The sequence below is a fragment of the Dromiciops gliroides genome, chromosome 2, assembly GCF_019393635.1.
Source record: "Dromiciops gliroides isolate mDroGli1 chromosome 2, mDroGli1.pri, whole genome shotgun sequence".
NCBI lineage: Eukaryota > Metazoa > Chordata > Mammalia > Microbiotheria > Microbiotheriidae > Dromiciops > Dromiciops gliroides.
Window position 1 is genome coordinate 625,922,906 of NC_057862.1, and position 18,738 is coordinate 625,941,643.

Below are 18,738 nucleotides of genomic sequence, written 5' to 3' on the forward strand. Positions count from 1 at the left end.
AATGTCTGGTGCCGAAAACATTTTTTCAAATTTTATTTTGTAGAAATGGAGTGGGGCCATGCATGCAAGGACAATATACAAGGGAAAAGAAATACAGAGGAAAACCAGGAAGCACTGGTGTGAGTGAGAGTTTGAGTTCCTTGGCTTTGTTGTCTTTCCAGATACTGTAGTTTAATTTCCCTTCCCTCTTTGATTGTGTTAATAAAAGGTTATTCAAATCAAATGATGGTTACAATTCCATTGTGTGACAATAATTCTAACTCTTGTAGACAAGAAAATCTCTCTCTCTCTCTCTCATATGCACACACACACACACACACACACACACACACACACACAGACACTCATGAACATACACACACATACCCATACATATGCACCCTGTTAAATCCTTCTTCACACAGGCTCATTAATTTATTTCCTCCTCACCATTCCTCTTACAATTTATTTTAAATTTATTTTGAACTCAACTCGGGCATCTTCTTCAATAAAAAATAAACAAACAAATGTGTTTTTGAAGCTCTTAGTGATTAGTACTCACTCCCTTCTTAACAATAGCTAGAATGTATGCATCTCATTAAGGTTTTCAAAATTTTTCACATGTCTTATCTCATCTAATCCTCAGAACAACAAATTGAGACAGGTGTTATGAATTTTGTCCCTTTTTAGCAAAATCGTATTTGGGCTCCAGTCTGAGGAGTAAAATGATTTGAGCAGGGTGACACTGCAAGTAAATTTCTTGAAGGAGGATTTTAACTCTAAGCATCCAGACTCTTTGTTCAGAATTCTATTATTTAGGGGGTAGCTAGGTGGTACAGTGGATAGAGCACTGGCCCTGGAGTCAGGAGTATCTGAGTTCAAATCCAGCCTCAGCCATTTAACACTTACTAGCTGTGTGACCCTGGGAAAGTCACTTAACCCCAATTGCCTCACTAAAAAAAAAAAAAAAAGAATTCTAGTATTAAAAAAATTAATTATTTTCCCAATTACGTATAAAACAATTTTAACATTTTTTACAAATTGTGATTTCCACATTCTCTCTTCCTTCGTTTTCTCTCCCCTCATTGAGAAGGCACGCAATTTGATATAGGACATAGATGTGCATTCATGTAAAACATGTTCACATTAGTCATATTGTGAGAGAAAACCCTCCCCCCAAAAAGCACAAAAAACTTTAAAAAAGTTTTCTTTCACCTGCATTCAGACTTCATTAGTTTTTTTTTTCCTGAAATAGATGAAGGAGGAAGAAGAGGAGGTGGAGGAAGAGGGGAAGGGGGAGAAGGAGGAAGGGTAAGGAGAAAGGAAGGAATAGAGAGAGAAAGAAGAAAGGAAGGAAGGAAGGAAGGAAGGAGAGAAAGAAAATGATTGAATCCTAGTCTTAAGACTCTAGGTCCAACATTCTATATAATTTCTCACTTCCACAAATTATATTCTATTTGTCTATTAAATGGTGTTTCTTTGAGCATAGCATTTGGAGTCAGAATGAATTCTTACTCTGTCACTTATCACCTTGAGTAAATCATTTGACCTAATCGTACTTCAGTTTCCTCATCTATAAAATGGGGAAGTTGAGCTCTATGAGCTCTGAGATTCCTTCTAACTATAAAACCCTGATACTTTGAATATGGACTCCTTAATGATAAAGAGCCTTTTTCATTTTTCTCTTTACATATCCCACCGTTAGCATACTGCCAGTCTCTGTGATCACAGTGGCAGAAAGAACTCTTAGGCTGAAGGAACTTCTACCACTTTGGGTCATTATTTTCTTTGCAACTCATTCTCTTAGAGTGTAGTTCAAAACATTGATAGGGTAAATGATTTGTTCAGGCTCACATAGCCAGTAGTTGCCAGTGCCAGAACTCAAACCTAGTTTTTCCTGGCTTTGAAGCTGGATCTGAAGCCAATTCCCCACAATGCACCGCATGTACATGATAATAACTTCATACTTATTACACACAATATCTAATATTCTATTGTCTTTTGAAGTTAACATTTCTGCTAGAAACATACCTATTAATTCCAAATGCTAATATTCTGTGCATTTTAAGATATTAAAAATCAAGACTCACATCTAAGTGATTTGGAATTATTGATAAATTCAAAGCTTTCTTGAAAACTTCCATGTTAAATTGAGTCTTTTTCTTATCTTTTCTAAAGTCCAAACAAATATCTTCACCCCAAATTATTCCTCTACTACTCAGCACACCTAATTTGTATTTTTGAATCTTGTCTAAATCACATAAATTAATATGATGTATTCTTAGATTTTTTTGTTGTCTTTATCTCAAAGTCAATTGAAATTTCAAAATACCCCCAAAATTATCTCAGCCCTTTGGGTAGTCACAACAAGAGAAGTGTTCGTGTAACTTCTGTCTCTCTTCAGAGGATGCAGAGGTGTTGAATTTGATTTCACCCTGTTATTTTTTTTTCATATCATAAAAAGGAAGGAGAGCCTTTGGGTAAAAGGAACATGGTCTTCTTATAGATTTGAAGTCAAAAGACTTTAGTTTTCATGGAAACACTATCATGCAGCATCTTTGTAACTCTTGAAATGGTGTTTGCCCTCTGGAATTTACTTTTCTCAAGTGTTAAATGGATGAGTTGAATATGTGTGGATTCATAGCTTGAGGTTTGTGATCTTTTTTTTTAATCCAATCTTATTTTGGTAATTATTTTGATTTCCTTTATAATTCTGCATATTTTATTTTATGCATTAAATATCATTATACTAAGTAAACACTAATACCCTTCACCAGACTGCCAAAGAGTTTCAAGAAATACACAAAGAAAGGTGAGAACTGTTGAGCTAAATCCTTTAATGGTACCTATTAACTCTAAAAATCTGATTCCTAGATCAAACAGTATAAGGTAGGGATTTCTACTTAATTATCTTCTGAAACCAATTCTCTAGTTTGGTTTCTTATAAGGCAAAGACATATTTAACCCCTTAGAACAACTTAAACAACTTCCCAAAGCTGTCCTGTCAATTTGATCACCACAGTCATTTCTGCTAACCAGCTACAGATAAATTCAAGAGGTGTGTGTGTGTGTGTGTGTGTGTGTGTGAGTGCGCGTGCGCGCACGTGTGTGTGTTTAGATTTTAAGCCAATGGGAATGTATAAAATATTGAAGAGAAGGCCAAAAAAGTGGTAGCAATATAAAACATTTTTCATGCCTAACAAAACTGAGTGAATGAAAAAGAGAAGATTGACTGTGGAGCTGGATAAAGTCCTGACCTTTCACCAGTGGGACCATAACTCAAGTTGAAACTGACATCTGCTTGTCAATATTGGGACTTTTGTTGAAGCAGTAGCCAAAAACAACTAAGGGGCCTCCCCAAATGGATTGCCTGTGGGTAAACAGGGGACATTCATTTTCTTAGCTGCCAGGCCTATAATCTTCACCAGCCGACAGGTTTGGGATGAAATTCTGTAAATAATGAAAAGTAAAAGATGCCTGTGAGTTTACCCTCTGAATTAGGTACTCCTGACAGAGTCCATCATCACCAACCAGTGCATGGTTAGTTTTACATCTTCCTTGACAATTTCCCTGTCATTTAAATTAGAGAAATTTAGTGTACATGCAAATAAAGCTGTGTTTAATTCACTAGAAGTGCTCTCGGATGCCTGGAGGGACCTCCCGAAATGTCTGTTTATGATAAACTACTTCAAGCATAAAGTTTTCAAACACTCTGCTGTGAGCAGCTTGAAAAAGCCATGAACGTTAATAATTCAAAAGATACTCCCATAAAAAAACACTATTTGACTTCTTCCTTGCACATTCTCATACCCTCCCCACCCCATCCAACACATACAAACACAGTATTGCAACATCAACACAGCACAAAGAACCCTAGAAAGATGAAGAAAATCTGATGAAGAATCTCTATGGAAAAAGTCAATATGAGAAAACTCATTAAAAAAAGAAAAAACAAATCAAGCCCTGATATTTCCTGCAAAAACTAGGCTATTCCATGCTCTAAATGATTTTTTTCTTACTTTACTTTTGAATGTGAACATACACAAATTAAAGAAGTAATGACAATAATAAGAGAACAACTGTCCCTGATTTCAAGAAGCAGATAGAACATGGGGATAACTAAGGGTGTGTGTGTGTGTGTGTGTGTGTGTGTGTGTGTGTGTGTGTGTGTTTCTGTCTGTATGTATGTGTCTGTGTCTGTGTGTGTGGTTGTGTGTTTATCTGTATCTGTGTAAAATATGGGAGTGGAGAGACACAAAAATAGATACAGACAAAATGTTGATGATTGATGATGACGATGATGATGATGCAAAATAACTTTTGTATTGCACCCACTATGTGCCTGGCACAGTCTTAAGGATTTTACGATCTCATTTTATCTTCACAAGAATCCTGGGAGGTAAGCACTATTATTATCGCAATTTTACAGATGAGGAACTTGGATCAAATAGCTAAATGACTTTCCGAAGATTCAACAGCTATTACATATTTGAGGCTGGATTAGAACTATCTTCCTGACACCATCTCTCTCTCTCTCTCTCACTACTTAGCTAGAGAGTACTAATCTACAATCATAGATTTAGAGCCATCTATGCTTACCCACTAATTTTACAGATAAGGAAATTGAGGCCCAGAAAAGTTAAATTATTTGCCCAAAATCATTCAGCTAGTGAAGCACAAAACTGGACTTAAACTGCCAATGTTCTTACTTAAGAATCCAAATTCTTCTTATGTCAGATACATAACTCTCCCTGTATCATATGGCCCTTATTCTTGGCCCTCCATATTTTCTTATTATTATTTTCATGTCTTTAATTATTAACAAAGTACTTTGGAATAGCCTCACTAGGGAATGGAAATGATTGGGGCCTCAAAAGCTGGTGTTTTGGTTTTTTTTTAACCCACAATTTGTTGGGTCCATCCAAGAATACACAATTTTGATAGCAACTTGCCAATGGACTATATATCTGATATTAAAGGACTAGATCACCTAAATATAGGGGGAAAATTTTAGAAACTGGCTCTTTTTAACCATAGCAATCCTTAATTCATCTCAATTAATAGAAACTGGTTCAATTCTACAAATTCCACAAATTCCTACCAAGCATCTACTATTTATGAAGCACCGTACTGGGTATCAGATAAACATACTAAGTTGTGGAGGGTCAATCATCTGTACCAATAGTTGGAGGGCCCACTTTCATAAAACATATGATGCTTTAAAACCTAGCATAGAAATTATTCTTATCTACAAAGTTGGTGCTGGTTTTTAAGCTAAAGCAGTATAGGAGTCTACTACTTTATGTTTTAGCTACCACTGAACATAAGTTTTAAAATATCTATTTAGACTTCAATAAAGAAACAGTCAAGGGACTAATATGATCTTTAAAGCTGAATTGATTGATTCTTTGACTGAATAATAACCCTATCAATATGTTATATAATTGCTTTGAAAAAAGTAAGTTCTTGACCATAAACCAAAAAGGTTATTACTGAGAAACTCTCAACAGTAATGAAACATGCATTACACATTCACAATGTGACAGAATCTGACTTGAAAAGAACCTGAGAAATCATATCTTCATATATAAATATATATGTCTATAAAGGCATATATATGTGTATATGTATATGTACATGTACATGTATATGTATATGGTGTGTGTGTGTGCATATACACACATAGATATGTAAATAACTACTCTGTAAGATGAATCTCAAACCAGTGGTTATCTATCCTCTGCTTCTAGACCTCCCTTGATAAAGAATTAACTATTTCCCAATCTAATTAATTCTGCTTTGGGATAGTTCTGGTTGTTAGGAAGTTGTTGTTGTTGTTGTGTTGTTGTTGTTGTTGTTGTTGTTGTTTTTAATTTATTTTCCTTTGAAATCTCAGTCTCTGTAACTTCTACTCAATGGTCCTAGTACCACTGTCTGGGAACAAGTAGGACAAGTTTAAACTCTTATATTTGTTCACAAAGTAATTTTAATATCAATACATAATAAATATAATGCCTACCCCAATTCTTCTTTTTCCCATGATTGACAATCCCAATTTCTTCTTCTTCTTCTTCTTCTTCTTCTTCTTCTTCTTCTTCTTCTTCTTCTTCTTCTTCTTCTTCTTCTTCTTCTTCTCCTTCTCCTCCTTCTCCTTCTCCTCCTCCTCCTCCTCCTCCTCCTCCTCCTTCTCTTTCTCCTCCTCCTCCTCCTCCTTCTCCTCCTCCTCCTCCTCCTTCTCCTTCTCCTCCTCCTCCTCCTCCTCCTCCTCCTTCTCCTTCTCCTTCTCCTTCTCCTCCTTCTTCTTCTTCTTCTTCTTCTTCTTCTTCTTCTTCTTCTTCTTCTTCTTCTTCTTCTTCTTCTTCTTCTCCTCTCTTCTTTTTTCTTCTTCTTTCTTCTTCTTGGCAATGAAGGTTAAGTGACTTGCCCAGGGTCACACAGCTAGTTAGTGTCAAGTGTCTGAGGCCAGATTTGAACTCAGGTACTCCTGAATCCAGGGCTGGTGCTTTATCTACTGTGCCACCTAGCTTCCCCCCATGATTGGTGGATTCCTTAAATTTCTATTTACCCTCCGTTTTAGACCATGAGAGCACTTTTCCTTGCTAATTTCTTGAATAATGATATGTAGGCTCTTTTATAAAATCATGGCTTTCATGTAGTCAAATAGTTCTTAAATTATTTCTCCTTGACCTATTTTCAAATTGCTTGTTTTTCCACTGAGATATTTCACATTTTCTTCCATTTTTTTTACTTTTGAATTTTTAAATTGTTTCTTGATGCCTCATGGAGTCATTAGCTTCCACTTGCCCAATTCTATTTTTTAAGGATTTATTTATTTGTTTATTTATTTCTGCAAGCTGGGTAGGTGATTCTTGTTTATAAACTGATTTTCTTTGTTCTCCGGAATATCAAATTTCAAGCCATCTGATACTTTAATGTTGAAATTGCCAAATCCTGTTTTATCCTGATTTTGGTTTCACATTATTTGAATTGTTTCTTTCTGTCTGCTTATAATATTTTCTTTCTGACCTATAAGTTCTGCAATTTGAAAGCTTTGATGTGGAATGTCTTTTCGTATTACTCTTTTAATTTTTATGTTACTCTCTTCTAGAACAACAAAGCAATTTTCCTTAATAGTTTCTTTAACTATTATTTCTAGATTTCTTTTTGATCATGGCTTTTAGACAGTCCATTAATGCTTAATGTATCTTCCATTTATCTATTTTTCAAGTCAGTTTTTCCAATGAGACAGTTCACATTTTCTTTTATTTTTCATTTTGTTTTATTGTTTCTTGAGGTGTCATGTAGTCATTAGCTTCTACTTGCCTAATTCTTATGGTTGAGAAATTGTTTTCTTTAGTGAATTTTGTGTATCCCCCCCCAATTTTGTGCTTCTTCCTTTACCAAGCTGTTGACATTTTTCATATTTCTTTTTTGCTTCACTCTCATTTCTTTTCCAATTTTTTCCTTTACTTTTTAATTTTATTTTAAAATTCCCTTTGAGCTCTTGCAGAAATTTTTTTTTGGATAGGTAGGCTGAGACCAATTCACATTTTTCTTCAAGGCTTTGCATTTACCTATTTTGACATGTTTATCTTTTTCTGAGTTGGTGGTTTGATCTTCCCTGTCACCAAAGCAATTTTCTATAATAAAGTTGTTTTTTTCTTTGCTCATTTTTCTACATTATTTCTTGGCTTTTAAGTTTATATTTTTTTTGTTTTGTTTTGTTTTTATTGAGGCAATTGGGGTTAAGTGACTTGCCCAGGGTCACACAGCTAGTAAGTGTGTGTTAAGTGTCTGAGGCCGGATTTGAACTCAGGTACTCCTGACTCCAGGGCCAGTGCTCTATCCACTGTGCCACCTAGCTGCCCCTAGGCTTTTAAGTTTATATTAATGTTGTACTCTTTTTTTGGGGTATAGAAGGCATTTTTCCAAGCTTCAGATTTTCTGTACTTTTCAGAGCTAATTTTAGAGATCTATATACATTTTTAGTTCTTTGAGGTTGGTATTATCTTAGGAGAAATATGGTCAGTACTCTTCTCATCTGTGTGTGTGTGTTTTTCTTTTGTGAGAGATCACTACCACTCTTTTCTACCTAGGAACTGTGGACAGCGTCCCCCATTTCCTGTAGCTTGAAGCTGTAGAGTGCTAGTATTCCTTTTTGCCCTGGAACTACAACCAGGTCCTGTAACCAGAGACTTTTATATGCATTTCATCAGTGTCCTGCACATAGTCGTAACAAAATATCCCCTGTAATCTCTTTGGACCAGTTTTACACACCATGCTACAACCCCTGACTAGACTGTCTGTGGGCTGGACTGAGAACTTCAGAAATAACTCCCATGGCTTCCTGGTGCATGGCCTAGTTTTGGCTTTCTGGTATGCAGCCTGTGCTGGACTGTGCTTTACTTTCAGCCTTAGTGAGACACCTTTCCTGTCGAAAGTCTAAGTTGTCCTGGGCTAGAAAAGTATTAGTTCTGTTGCTCCATGATTCTTTTTGAGACATTGGAGGAAATTATAGTGCCTAGTCAAGTTCCTGTACTTTTCTGTCATATTGACTCTGTGGCTCTCTTATTTCTTTAGAAGATTATAAAGTCATTTACAATACTGGTTGCCCTCTTCTACTCTCTTTAACTTATTATTGTCCTTCCTACAATGTAGCTTTCAAAATTGAACACAATACTCTAAGCATGGCTCACTCTCCTTTCCATTAATTTATCACCATTTAGTGTGGTATAGTAGAAAAGTTATATTTTTAGTCAGAAAAGGTAATTTAAAATCCCAGCTCTGTACCTCCTCATGGTGTAGCTCTTGGCAAGACACTTAAAATTCCATGGACCTCATCTATAATGAGGTCCTTGGACATGATGGCTTCCATCATTCTTCCCAGGTCCAGATCTATAATTTTATGGATCGAAGCTTAAAACTCTCATGTTCCACACCATCTATCACTATCTCTTTCATTATGTCCTCTTCAACCATGATTTCATAGTTAACAAATATCACTTAATTTTAAACCTCTTCTCAGGTTCATCCCATCTAACCAAGCTCAAATAAATCTGGCTCTGTGGCAAATGATGCTGCATTCCTTGTAATTCCTCTCTCAGGCACAGACTGAACTTTCTCTCAAAGCCCAGGAGATGCTTCATAATAAAGAGAAAGTTGACAGAGAGCAGAGCCAATATGGAGGAAGGACTAGGACTTGTATGGATTTTTCCAAATTCTTCTCCAAACAAATTTAAAACAACCCATTGATATGGATTCTGAAATGGCAGCACCAACAAAAGGACAAGGCAAATGGTTTTCAAACCAAAGATAACTTAGAAGGTTGGGAGCAAGGAACTGTCTCACTGGGTGAGAGTGGCATACAGTCCAGCACAGGCTACACACCAGCAAGCCAGTAACAGGCCTTGGGGAGTACTGAATTGGCAATGGTGGATTTTGGAGTTTTTAGCCACAGATGATAAAAGGTCAGACAACCAGTCACAAAATGATTACAGGGGATGTTTCCTGGCACTGAGTGAAATACCCTGTTCTAGTTCCAGGTTCTAGTCCTAGGGTGAAAAGGAACATTAGCATACTAGATTTCCCAACTGCAGGGAATCAGGGACAATGGTCACAGTTGCAAGGTGGAAAAGAGTGCTAGAGGCCACAAATAGACTAGAGCACAGGAAATAAGAGTGGGGCCCCACACCTGTCCTTAGATCATATGTTGGAGGAACTGAAAACATGCAGAACCCCTAGAACTAATTCTGAAAATAGCATCACAAAAAACCTGAAGTTTGAGAGAACACCTTCTCCATCCAAAGAATGGAGTCAAGCTCTAATATAAAATGAAAAGTCAACAAATAAGGAAAGAGTTACTTGGAGGCAGAGCCAAGATGGTGGAGACAAGCCAGTAAGCTGCTTGAGCTCTCCCAAGTTTCCTTTAAAAACAATATTAAATCAACCCTCTAAACAGATTTTGAAACTACAGAACCTAGAAAAAGACAGAGAGACAGTCTTCAAACCTGAGAAAATTTAAAAGACTTCAAGAAAGGTCAGTCTCACTCAGGCAGGGGGGGAGTACGGCACACTTTGGCACAGCAAAGCATGGAGGGGGTTGGGGCAAGTCAGCAGGAAGCAACTGAGGCCCCTTGATCCTGGCTTGGCAGGCTAGTGGTGCAGTAGGCCAATGGTGAGATCCACCAGCACCAGCTGAGAGGGCAGGCTGACAGCTAGGGGGCCACCCACTGGACAGGAGTGACCTGGCCTGGCCATCCCAGCACATGTTGGGAGTAAGCACAGGGAGCAAGCCCAGGGTGGTGAGAAATCTGCAAGCCATAGAGGCTTCAGAGTAGAAATCCAATCACACAGCCTGTGTCTCTCAGCACAAGAAGCTTGAAAGAGTGACCCTGGTGCCCAAGGAATGGACCCCAAGTTAAAAAAAAATAATAAGCTACAAAACTAGAAAGAAACAAAAAAGAGCTATCACCATTGAGAGCTTCTGTGGTGACATGGGAAGAGGCAACCACAAACACAGATGAGGACAATACTCTTAAATTGCCTACATGTAAAGCCTTAAGAGAGAAGATAAATTGGTCTTTAGACAAGAAAGCCTTCTTGGAAGAGCTCAAAAGGATTTTAAAAGTCATTTGAGAGAAGTAGAAGAAAAATGGGGAGAGAAATGAAAGCAAAACAAGAAAATTATGGAAAAAAAGAATCAGCAGTTTGGAAAAGGAAGCACAAAGATTGACTGAAGCAAACAATTCCTTAAAAATTTTATTTGGCCAAATGGAAAAGGAGGCACATAATCGCATTGAAGAAAACAATGCCTTAAAAATTTGAATTGGACAGTTGGAAGCTCATGACTCCATGAGACACCGGGTATCAGTCAAACAAAAATCAAAATAATGAAACAATAGAAGAAAATGTAAAATACCTCATTGGAAAGACAACTGACCTGAAAAACAGATCCAGGAGAGACAATTTGAGAATCATTGGACTGCCTGAAAGCCATGCTTAGAAAAAGTCTAGACATATTCCAGGAAATTATCAAGGAGAACTTCCCTGATATTAAAGAATCAGAGGTTAAAACATCATTGAAAGAATCCACTGATCACCTCCTGAAAGAGACCCCAAAATGAAAACTCCAAGGAATATTATAGCCAAATTTCAGAATTAGCAGGTGAATGAGAAAATACTCCAGGCAGCCAGAAAGAAGAAATCTAAATGTCATGGAGCCATAGTCAGGATTGCTCAGGACAGGGCAGCTTTAACATTAAAGGATCATAAGGCTTGGAATATGATATTATGGAAGGCAAAGGAGCTTGGATTGCAGCCAAGAATCTAATACCCAGAAAAACTGATCATTCTCTTTCAGGAGAAAAGATGAGCATTCAATGAAATAGGGGACTTTCAAGGTTTACTGATGAAAATACTAGAACTGAATAGAAAATTCTATCTTAACATACACGACTCAAGAGAAGTTTAAAATGTAAACGGGGGAAAAAGAGTTATTCAATAAGGTTAAACTGTTTACATTCCTACACGGGAAAATAATATTATAATTCCTGAAAAGTGTATATATCTTTGGGAAGACAGAATGATTATACACAGAGGGTATAGTCCTTGATGCAACTGACATAAAGAAAATTAAAGGGTTAAAAAGTAATTTATGTGGCGAAGAGGAAATGGGAGGTGGAATAGGGCAAATTACATCATATGAAGTGGTGCAAAATAACTTCTTACAATAGAGGGAAATTAAGGGAGGAGTAAACACTGTTTCAACCTTACTCTCACTAGATTTGATTCAAAGAGAGAATAACATATATGTTCATTTGGATAAAGAAACTTAGCATATCCTTTAGGGAAGTAAAAGGGAAAGGGTAAAACAGGGGTACTGATTGAAGGGAGGGCAGAAGCAGAGGAGAAAAGGGTAAAGAAAAGGCAGGGGGGCTGATAAAAAGGAGGGCATATTGTGGGAGGCATGGGTAAGAAGCAAAACATTGGTGAGGAGGAATAAGGTGAAAAATGGTGGGGGGAAGTACAAAGGGGGTAAACAGAATGGAGGGAAATAGACAGCTAGTAAAAATAACTGTGAGTGTGAATGGAATGAACTCTGCCATAAAACAGAAGTGAATAGCAGAGTGGATTAAAAACCAGGATCCTACAATATGCTGTTTACAAGAAAAACATGTGAAGCAGAGAGATACACACAGAGTAAAGGTGAAAGGTTGGAGCAGAATATATTATGCTTCAGCTTATGTCAAAAAAGCAGGGGTAGCAATCTTTATCTCAGAAAAAGCAAAGGCAAAAATAGATCTAATTAAAAGAGATAAGGAAGGAAACTACATCTTGCTAAAAGGTACTATAGATAATGAAGTAGTATCAATACTAAACGTGTTTGAATCAAGTTGAATAGCATACAAATTCTTAGAGATGAAGTTAAATGAGTTACAAGAGGAAATAAGCAGCAAACCTATACTAGTAGGGGATCTGAATCTTCACCTCTCAGAATTAGATAAATCTAGTCACAAAATAAATAAAAAAGAAGTTAAAGAGGTGAATAGAATGTTAGAAAAGTTATACATGATAGATGTCAGGAGAAAATTGAATGAGGGTACAGAGGAATATGCCTTTTTCTCAGCAGTACATGGCACATATTAAAAAATTGACCATGTATTAGGGGAAAAAATCATCATAGTCAAATGCAGAAAGGCAGAAATAGTAAATGCATCCTACTCAGATTATGATATGATAAAAATTACATGTAATAAAGAGCCATGGAAAGGTAGACTGAAAAAAAAAATTGGAAACTAGACAATATCATCCTAAAGAATGACTGGGTCAAACAAAACATCATAGAAACAATCAATAACTTCATCCAAGACAATGACAATAATGAGACAACATACCAAAATCTATGGGATGCAGCCAAAGAAATGCCTAGGGAAAATTTTATATCTCTAAATTTTTACATCAATAAAAAAGAGAAAGAGGAGATCGATGAATAGGGCATGCAACTTAAAAAGCTAGAAAAAGAACAACTTAAAAATCCCCAATTAAATACTAAATTAGAAATTCTGAAAATTAAAGGAGAAATTAATAAAATTGAAAGCAAGAAAATTATAGAATTAATCAATAAAACTAAGAGCTAGTTTTATGAGAAAAACAATAAAATAGATAAACCATTGTTTAATTTGATTAAAAAAAAGAAAGAAAAAGCCAAATTACAAGTATCAAAAATGAAAGGGGCAATTTTAACACCAATGAAGTGGAAGTTAAAGCCATAATTAGGAACTATTTTGCCCAACTGTATGCCAATAAATTTGACAATCTACATGAAATGGGTAAATATTTATGAAGATCCAAACTGCCTAGGTTAACTGAAGAGGAAATAAAATCCTTAAATAAGCCCATATCAGAAAATGAAATTGAACATGCCATGAATGAACTCCCTAAGAAAAAAATCTCTAGGGCCAGATGAGTTTACTAGTGAATTCTACCAAACATTTAAAGAACAATTAATTCCAATATTATACAAATTATTTGGAAAAATAGGTGAAGAACCAGTTCTACCAAATTCCTTTTATTACACAAATGTGGTGTTGATACCAAAACCAGGCAGAGCAAAAACAGAGAAAGAAAATTATAAATCAATTTCCATAATGAAAATTGATGTAAAAATCTTAAATATGATATTAGCAAGGAGATTACAGCAAGTGATCACTGGGATAATACACAATGACCAGGTCAGACTTATGCCAGGAATGCAGGGCTGGTTCAACATTAGGAAAACTATTAACATAATCAACCACATCAATAAGAAAACTAACCAAAATCATATGATTATCTCAATAGATGCAGAGAAAGCTTTTGACAAAATACAGTACCCATTCTTAATGAAAACGTTAGAGCTTAGGAATAGGTGGAGCTTTCCTTAAAATAATAAACAGTATCTATCTAAAACCATCAGCAACCATTATATGTAATGGAGATAAGTTAGAGGCCTTTCCAATAAGATCAGGGGTGAAACAGGGATGTCCATTATCACCTCTAGTATCTAATATTGTAGTAGAAATGTTAGCTTAAGCAATCAGAGAAGAAAAAAGAATTAAAGGAATTAGAATAGGTAAGGAAGAAACTAAACTATCACTCCTTGTAGATGATATGACAGTATAGTTAGAGAATCCTAGAGAATCAACTAAAAATTACTTGAAACAATTAACAACTTTAGCAAATTAGAAGGATATAAAACTAATCCACAGAAATCATCAGCATTTCTAGACATGACCATCGAAGTCCAGCAAGAAGAGATAGAAATTGAAATTCCATTTTAAGTAACAGTAGACAATATAAAATACTTGGGAGTCTACCTGCCAAGACCAACGCAGGAACTCTATGAACATAATTGCAAAACACTTTTCTCACAAATCAAATCAGCTCTAAATAATTGGAAAAATATCAATTGATCATGAATAGGCTGAGCTAATAGAATAAAAATTACAAATCTACATAAAATAATTTACTTATTCAGTGCCATACCAATCAGACTACCTAAAAATTATTTTATAGAGCTAGAAAAATAATAACAAAATTCATCTGGAAAAATAAAAGATCAAGAATATCAAGGGAACTAATGAAAAAAATGCACAGGAAGATGGGCTACCTGTACCAAATCTGAAGCTTTACTATAAAACAGCAATCATCAAAACTATCTGGTACTGGCTAAGTAATAGAGTGGTGGATGAATTGAATAATATAGACATAGGAGACAAACTAGTAAATGACTTTAGTAATGTACTGTTTGATAAACTCAAAGACTCCAGCTTCTGGTATAAGAATTCAGTATTTGACAAAAACTGCTGGGAAAACTGGAATAGAGTATGGCAGAAATCAGACATAGGCCAACATCTTACACCTTATACTAAAATAAGGTCAAAATGGGTACATGATTTAGACATAAAAGTTGATACCATAGGTAAATTAGGAGAAAAAAGAATAGTTTACCTTCCAGATCTCTGGAAAGGAGAATAGTTTATGACCAAACAAGAGATAGAGAATGTTATGAAATGCAAAAGGGATGATTTTGATTACATTAAATTAAAAAGGTTTTGTACAAACAGAAGCCATGCATACAAATAAGAAGTGAGATAGAAAGCTGGGAAACAATTTTTATAGCCAGTACTTCTGATAAAGGCTTCATTTCTAAAATATATCAGGAAGTAAATTGAATGTATAAGAATCCAATTCATTCCCCAATTGAGAGATGGTCAAAGGATATGAACAGGCAATTTTCTTATGAAGAAATCAAAGCTATCTATTGTCATATGAAAAAAAAATTTTCTAAATCACTATTGATTTGAGAGATGCAAATTAAAAGAACTCTAAGGTACCACTTGGCACATACCATTGGCTACTATGACAAAAAAGGAAGAGAATAAATGTTGGAGAAACTGTGGAAAAAATGGAACACTAAAGCATTTTTGGTGGAGCTGTGAACTGATCCAACCATTCTGGAGAGCAGTTTGGAACTATGCTCAAAGGGCTTTGCATACCCTTTGACCCAGCAATAACACTATTAGGTATTTTTCCCAAAGTGATTATAAAAAAGGGGAAAAGGACCCACTTGTACAAAAATATTTATAGTTGTTCTTTTTGTGGTGGCAAGGAATTGGAAATTGAAGGGTTCCCCTTCAATTTTGAATTAGGGAATGCGTGAACAAGTTGTGGTCTATAATTGTAATGTAATACTATTGTGCTGTAAGAAATGATCAGCAGGCAGATTTCAGAGAAACCTGGAAGAACTTGCATGAACCGATGATGAGTGAGATGAGCAGATGCAGGAGAACATTGTGCACAGTATCAACAACTTTGTGTGTTGATCAACTGTGATAGACTGGATTCTTCTCAACAATACAATGGTCCAAGATAGTTCCAAAGGACTCAGGATGGAAAATGCTTTCCAAATCCAGAAAAAAGAAAGAACTGTTGAATCTGGTTGCACATCAAACCATAATATTTCTATTGTTTTTGTCGTTGTTTTGCTTTTTTGAGGTTTTCCCTTTTTCTTCTGATTCTTCTCTCATTACATGACTGATGCAGAAACCTGTTAAATGTGATTGTACATATATAACCAATATCACATTACTTGATGTCTTGAAGAGGGGTGAGGGAGGGGAGGGAGGGAGAAAAATTTGAAACTAGAAATCTTATAAAAACAAGTGTTAAAAACTATCTCTACATGTAACTGGAAAATAATAAAATATTTATATAGATACAGTATACACTCTATCACTGGCAGTGGCATTATACCTTTTCCACTTGGTAGAACTTATTTGAATTTTTATCTGTTAGCAAGGCACTGCCATGCCATAGTGAGGAACTGAAATTGATCTTTTGTGAAATTTTGGAAATATTGTTATCTTAACTTGTTTATTTTTACAAACTTTATTATGCTTCATGATTCTGCATGTGCTCATAGGCTAAAGGGTTTAATATCTTATAAAACTGTGATATCTTCATGTGTTACTTGCTCTTGCATTGTTTTTTTTTCTTGATATAACATATGACTATATTTTGCTAAAATTTAAATTATCAACTGATATGCTTAAAAAAGAAATAAGGCAGGAAAATGAGCAAACAACCAAAAAACAAGATTATAGGAAGTTACTGTGGTGACAGGGAAGATCAAACCATGATCTCAGAAGAAGGCAAAACATTCAAAGATTCAAAGGAAAATGTGAATTGGTTTCAAGTCCAAAAAGAATGCCTTGAATGGCTTATAAAGGATTTTAAAAATCAAGGAAGTAATGTAAAAGAAAAATTGGGGAAATAAATGAGAGTAATGCAAAAAAATTCATGGAAAAAGTGTCAATAGTTTGGTAAAAGGTATAAAAAATGCCTAAGAAAATAACACCTTAAAAACAGTAAAGGCGAAATAATAGTGACAAAAAGCCACTGAAGATAAGAACTCCTTAAGAAGCAGTATTTCCCAATGGAAGAGAGTTAAAACTTTTGTCAACAGATTATTAATGCATTAATATCTTCTCTGTATGGGACTTATGATTCATCTTCTCTCCTCCCATATGTTCTCCCCTCCACAATTCTTTTTTACCTTACCCTCTCATTATTATTTTAATAATATGTTATATAATTATTATGAAAATTTTTACTACAAATTATATATTTAAATTTCTATTTCAGTTCAGTGACTACCTATGTTGAGAATCTTGCATAAATTTAAAATAAAATATTTTCATACTAAGTAGTGTGTCCTATAATCTTAATTACCACACCTTTGTGGCTGAAACAATTTAAAAATTATAATGGCTTTCCAATTATTTACTAATTAATATTGATGTGTGGGGTTTTTTTGTCTAGTACTATTTTCTTATGGTTTACTGCTGATGAAAGCACACCAAAGAAAGAACAGGAAATTTCAGTTCATGATTATATATAATATTTATTATGCAATAAGAAGTGGATGTGAACTAGAAAAGCAAAATTAAATTTTAACTAAAAGTATATGGAAATAGATGCTCTACATAATAAAAGTGCAACACTGAGAAATGCTATTAATTCAGAATCACAAAGGAACATCCAAAAGAGTGAAGAATATAAACTATATATGGTTTTAAAGAACATATAGTTCTGTTCATTTCATATTCAGAGAGAAATCTGAGTGAGGTTCACAATGAAAATTTGTTGACAGGATGTGAAAAATATTGGTTCTTGCAATGTTATATTAATTAGAAATGAGCATGAAATATAAGAGAATTACTAACAATAGGTCACATTTACATAATGTTTTGAATTTTAGAAAGTGCTTTATATCCATTATTTCATCTGTACCTTACGCAGTGCTTTGAAGTAGTTAATCCTAGTATTATGATTCTTAGTTTACAGATGAATAAAATAAATCTTAGGGAAAATACTGAATTGTGCATGGTCATAATGCCTGTATATGTCAGAAAAGGAATTCAACCCTACATTTTGATTGTAGATCTTTTTTTCCTCATATGAAATATGAATTTCTTCAAGAACAGAATCAGTGTTATTATATCTATCATTGTAATCACACTTCCTAGCAGGATTTAGAATATAGTCAGATAAATAGACATCTATAATGACATAAATCACAACCTATATGTGTTTGTCTGTCCTGTGTGACTCAACTCATTACATCTAAGAGCGTTCTCTACATTTCTTGATATTGTGTAATTATGAATGAAATATTCAAAAGCTCCACTGGATATCTCTCTTTATATAACTGATCCATCATCTTTTTTCTGGCTATTTTTCAGATGACACCCTTTAAGATTCTGTTCCTTCACAAATCTTTATTTATAAAAGTATCCATAATGCATCACTTCATTATACATTGAGTGATATCTTCAACCTTCAGAGACTTTCTAGTACCTGACTCCCAGGCATATTCCATCATCAGAATTTTTTTTTTCCTCTCTCTCTTTCTTCAGGTGTTCCAGAAGTAATCATGTCCCAAGTTTGTCGAATGGTTTCCTTGTTCCTTAATTGCAGCCTCTCATAGTTTTGAAAAGAACTGAGCAGGGGATACTTGGTGTCATACTTCAGGCACATTTATCTTTACCAGAGATGGAATCTAGATGAGTAAAATTGTATTGTACAATTATTCTTCAGGCAAATCTCCATTGTTGGTAAGCAGCCACAGGTACCTCCTTATCTCAAAGACAATCTGAATTATTTGCTATTAAAATACAGTCAGTTTAGGAGGAAGCTGGATTTGACCATAGACCAAAC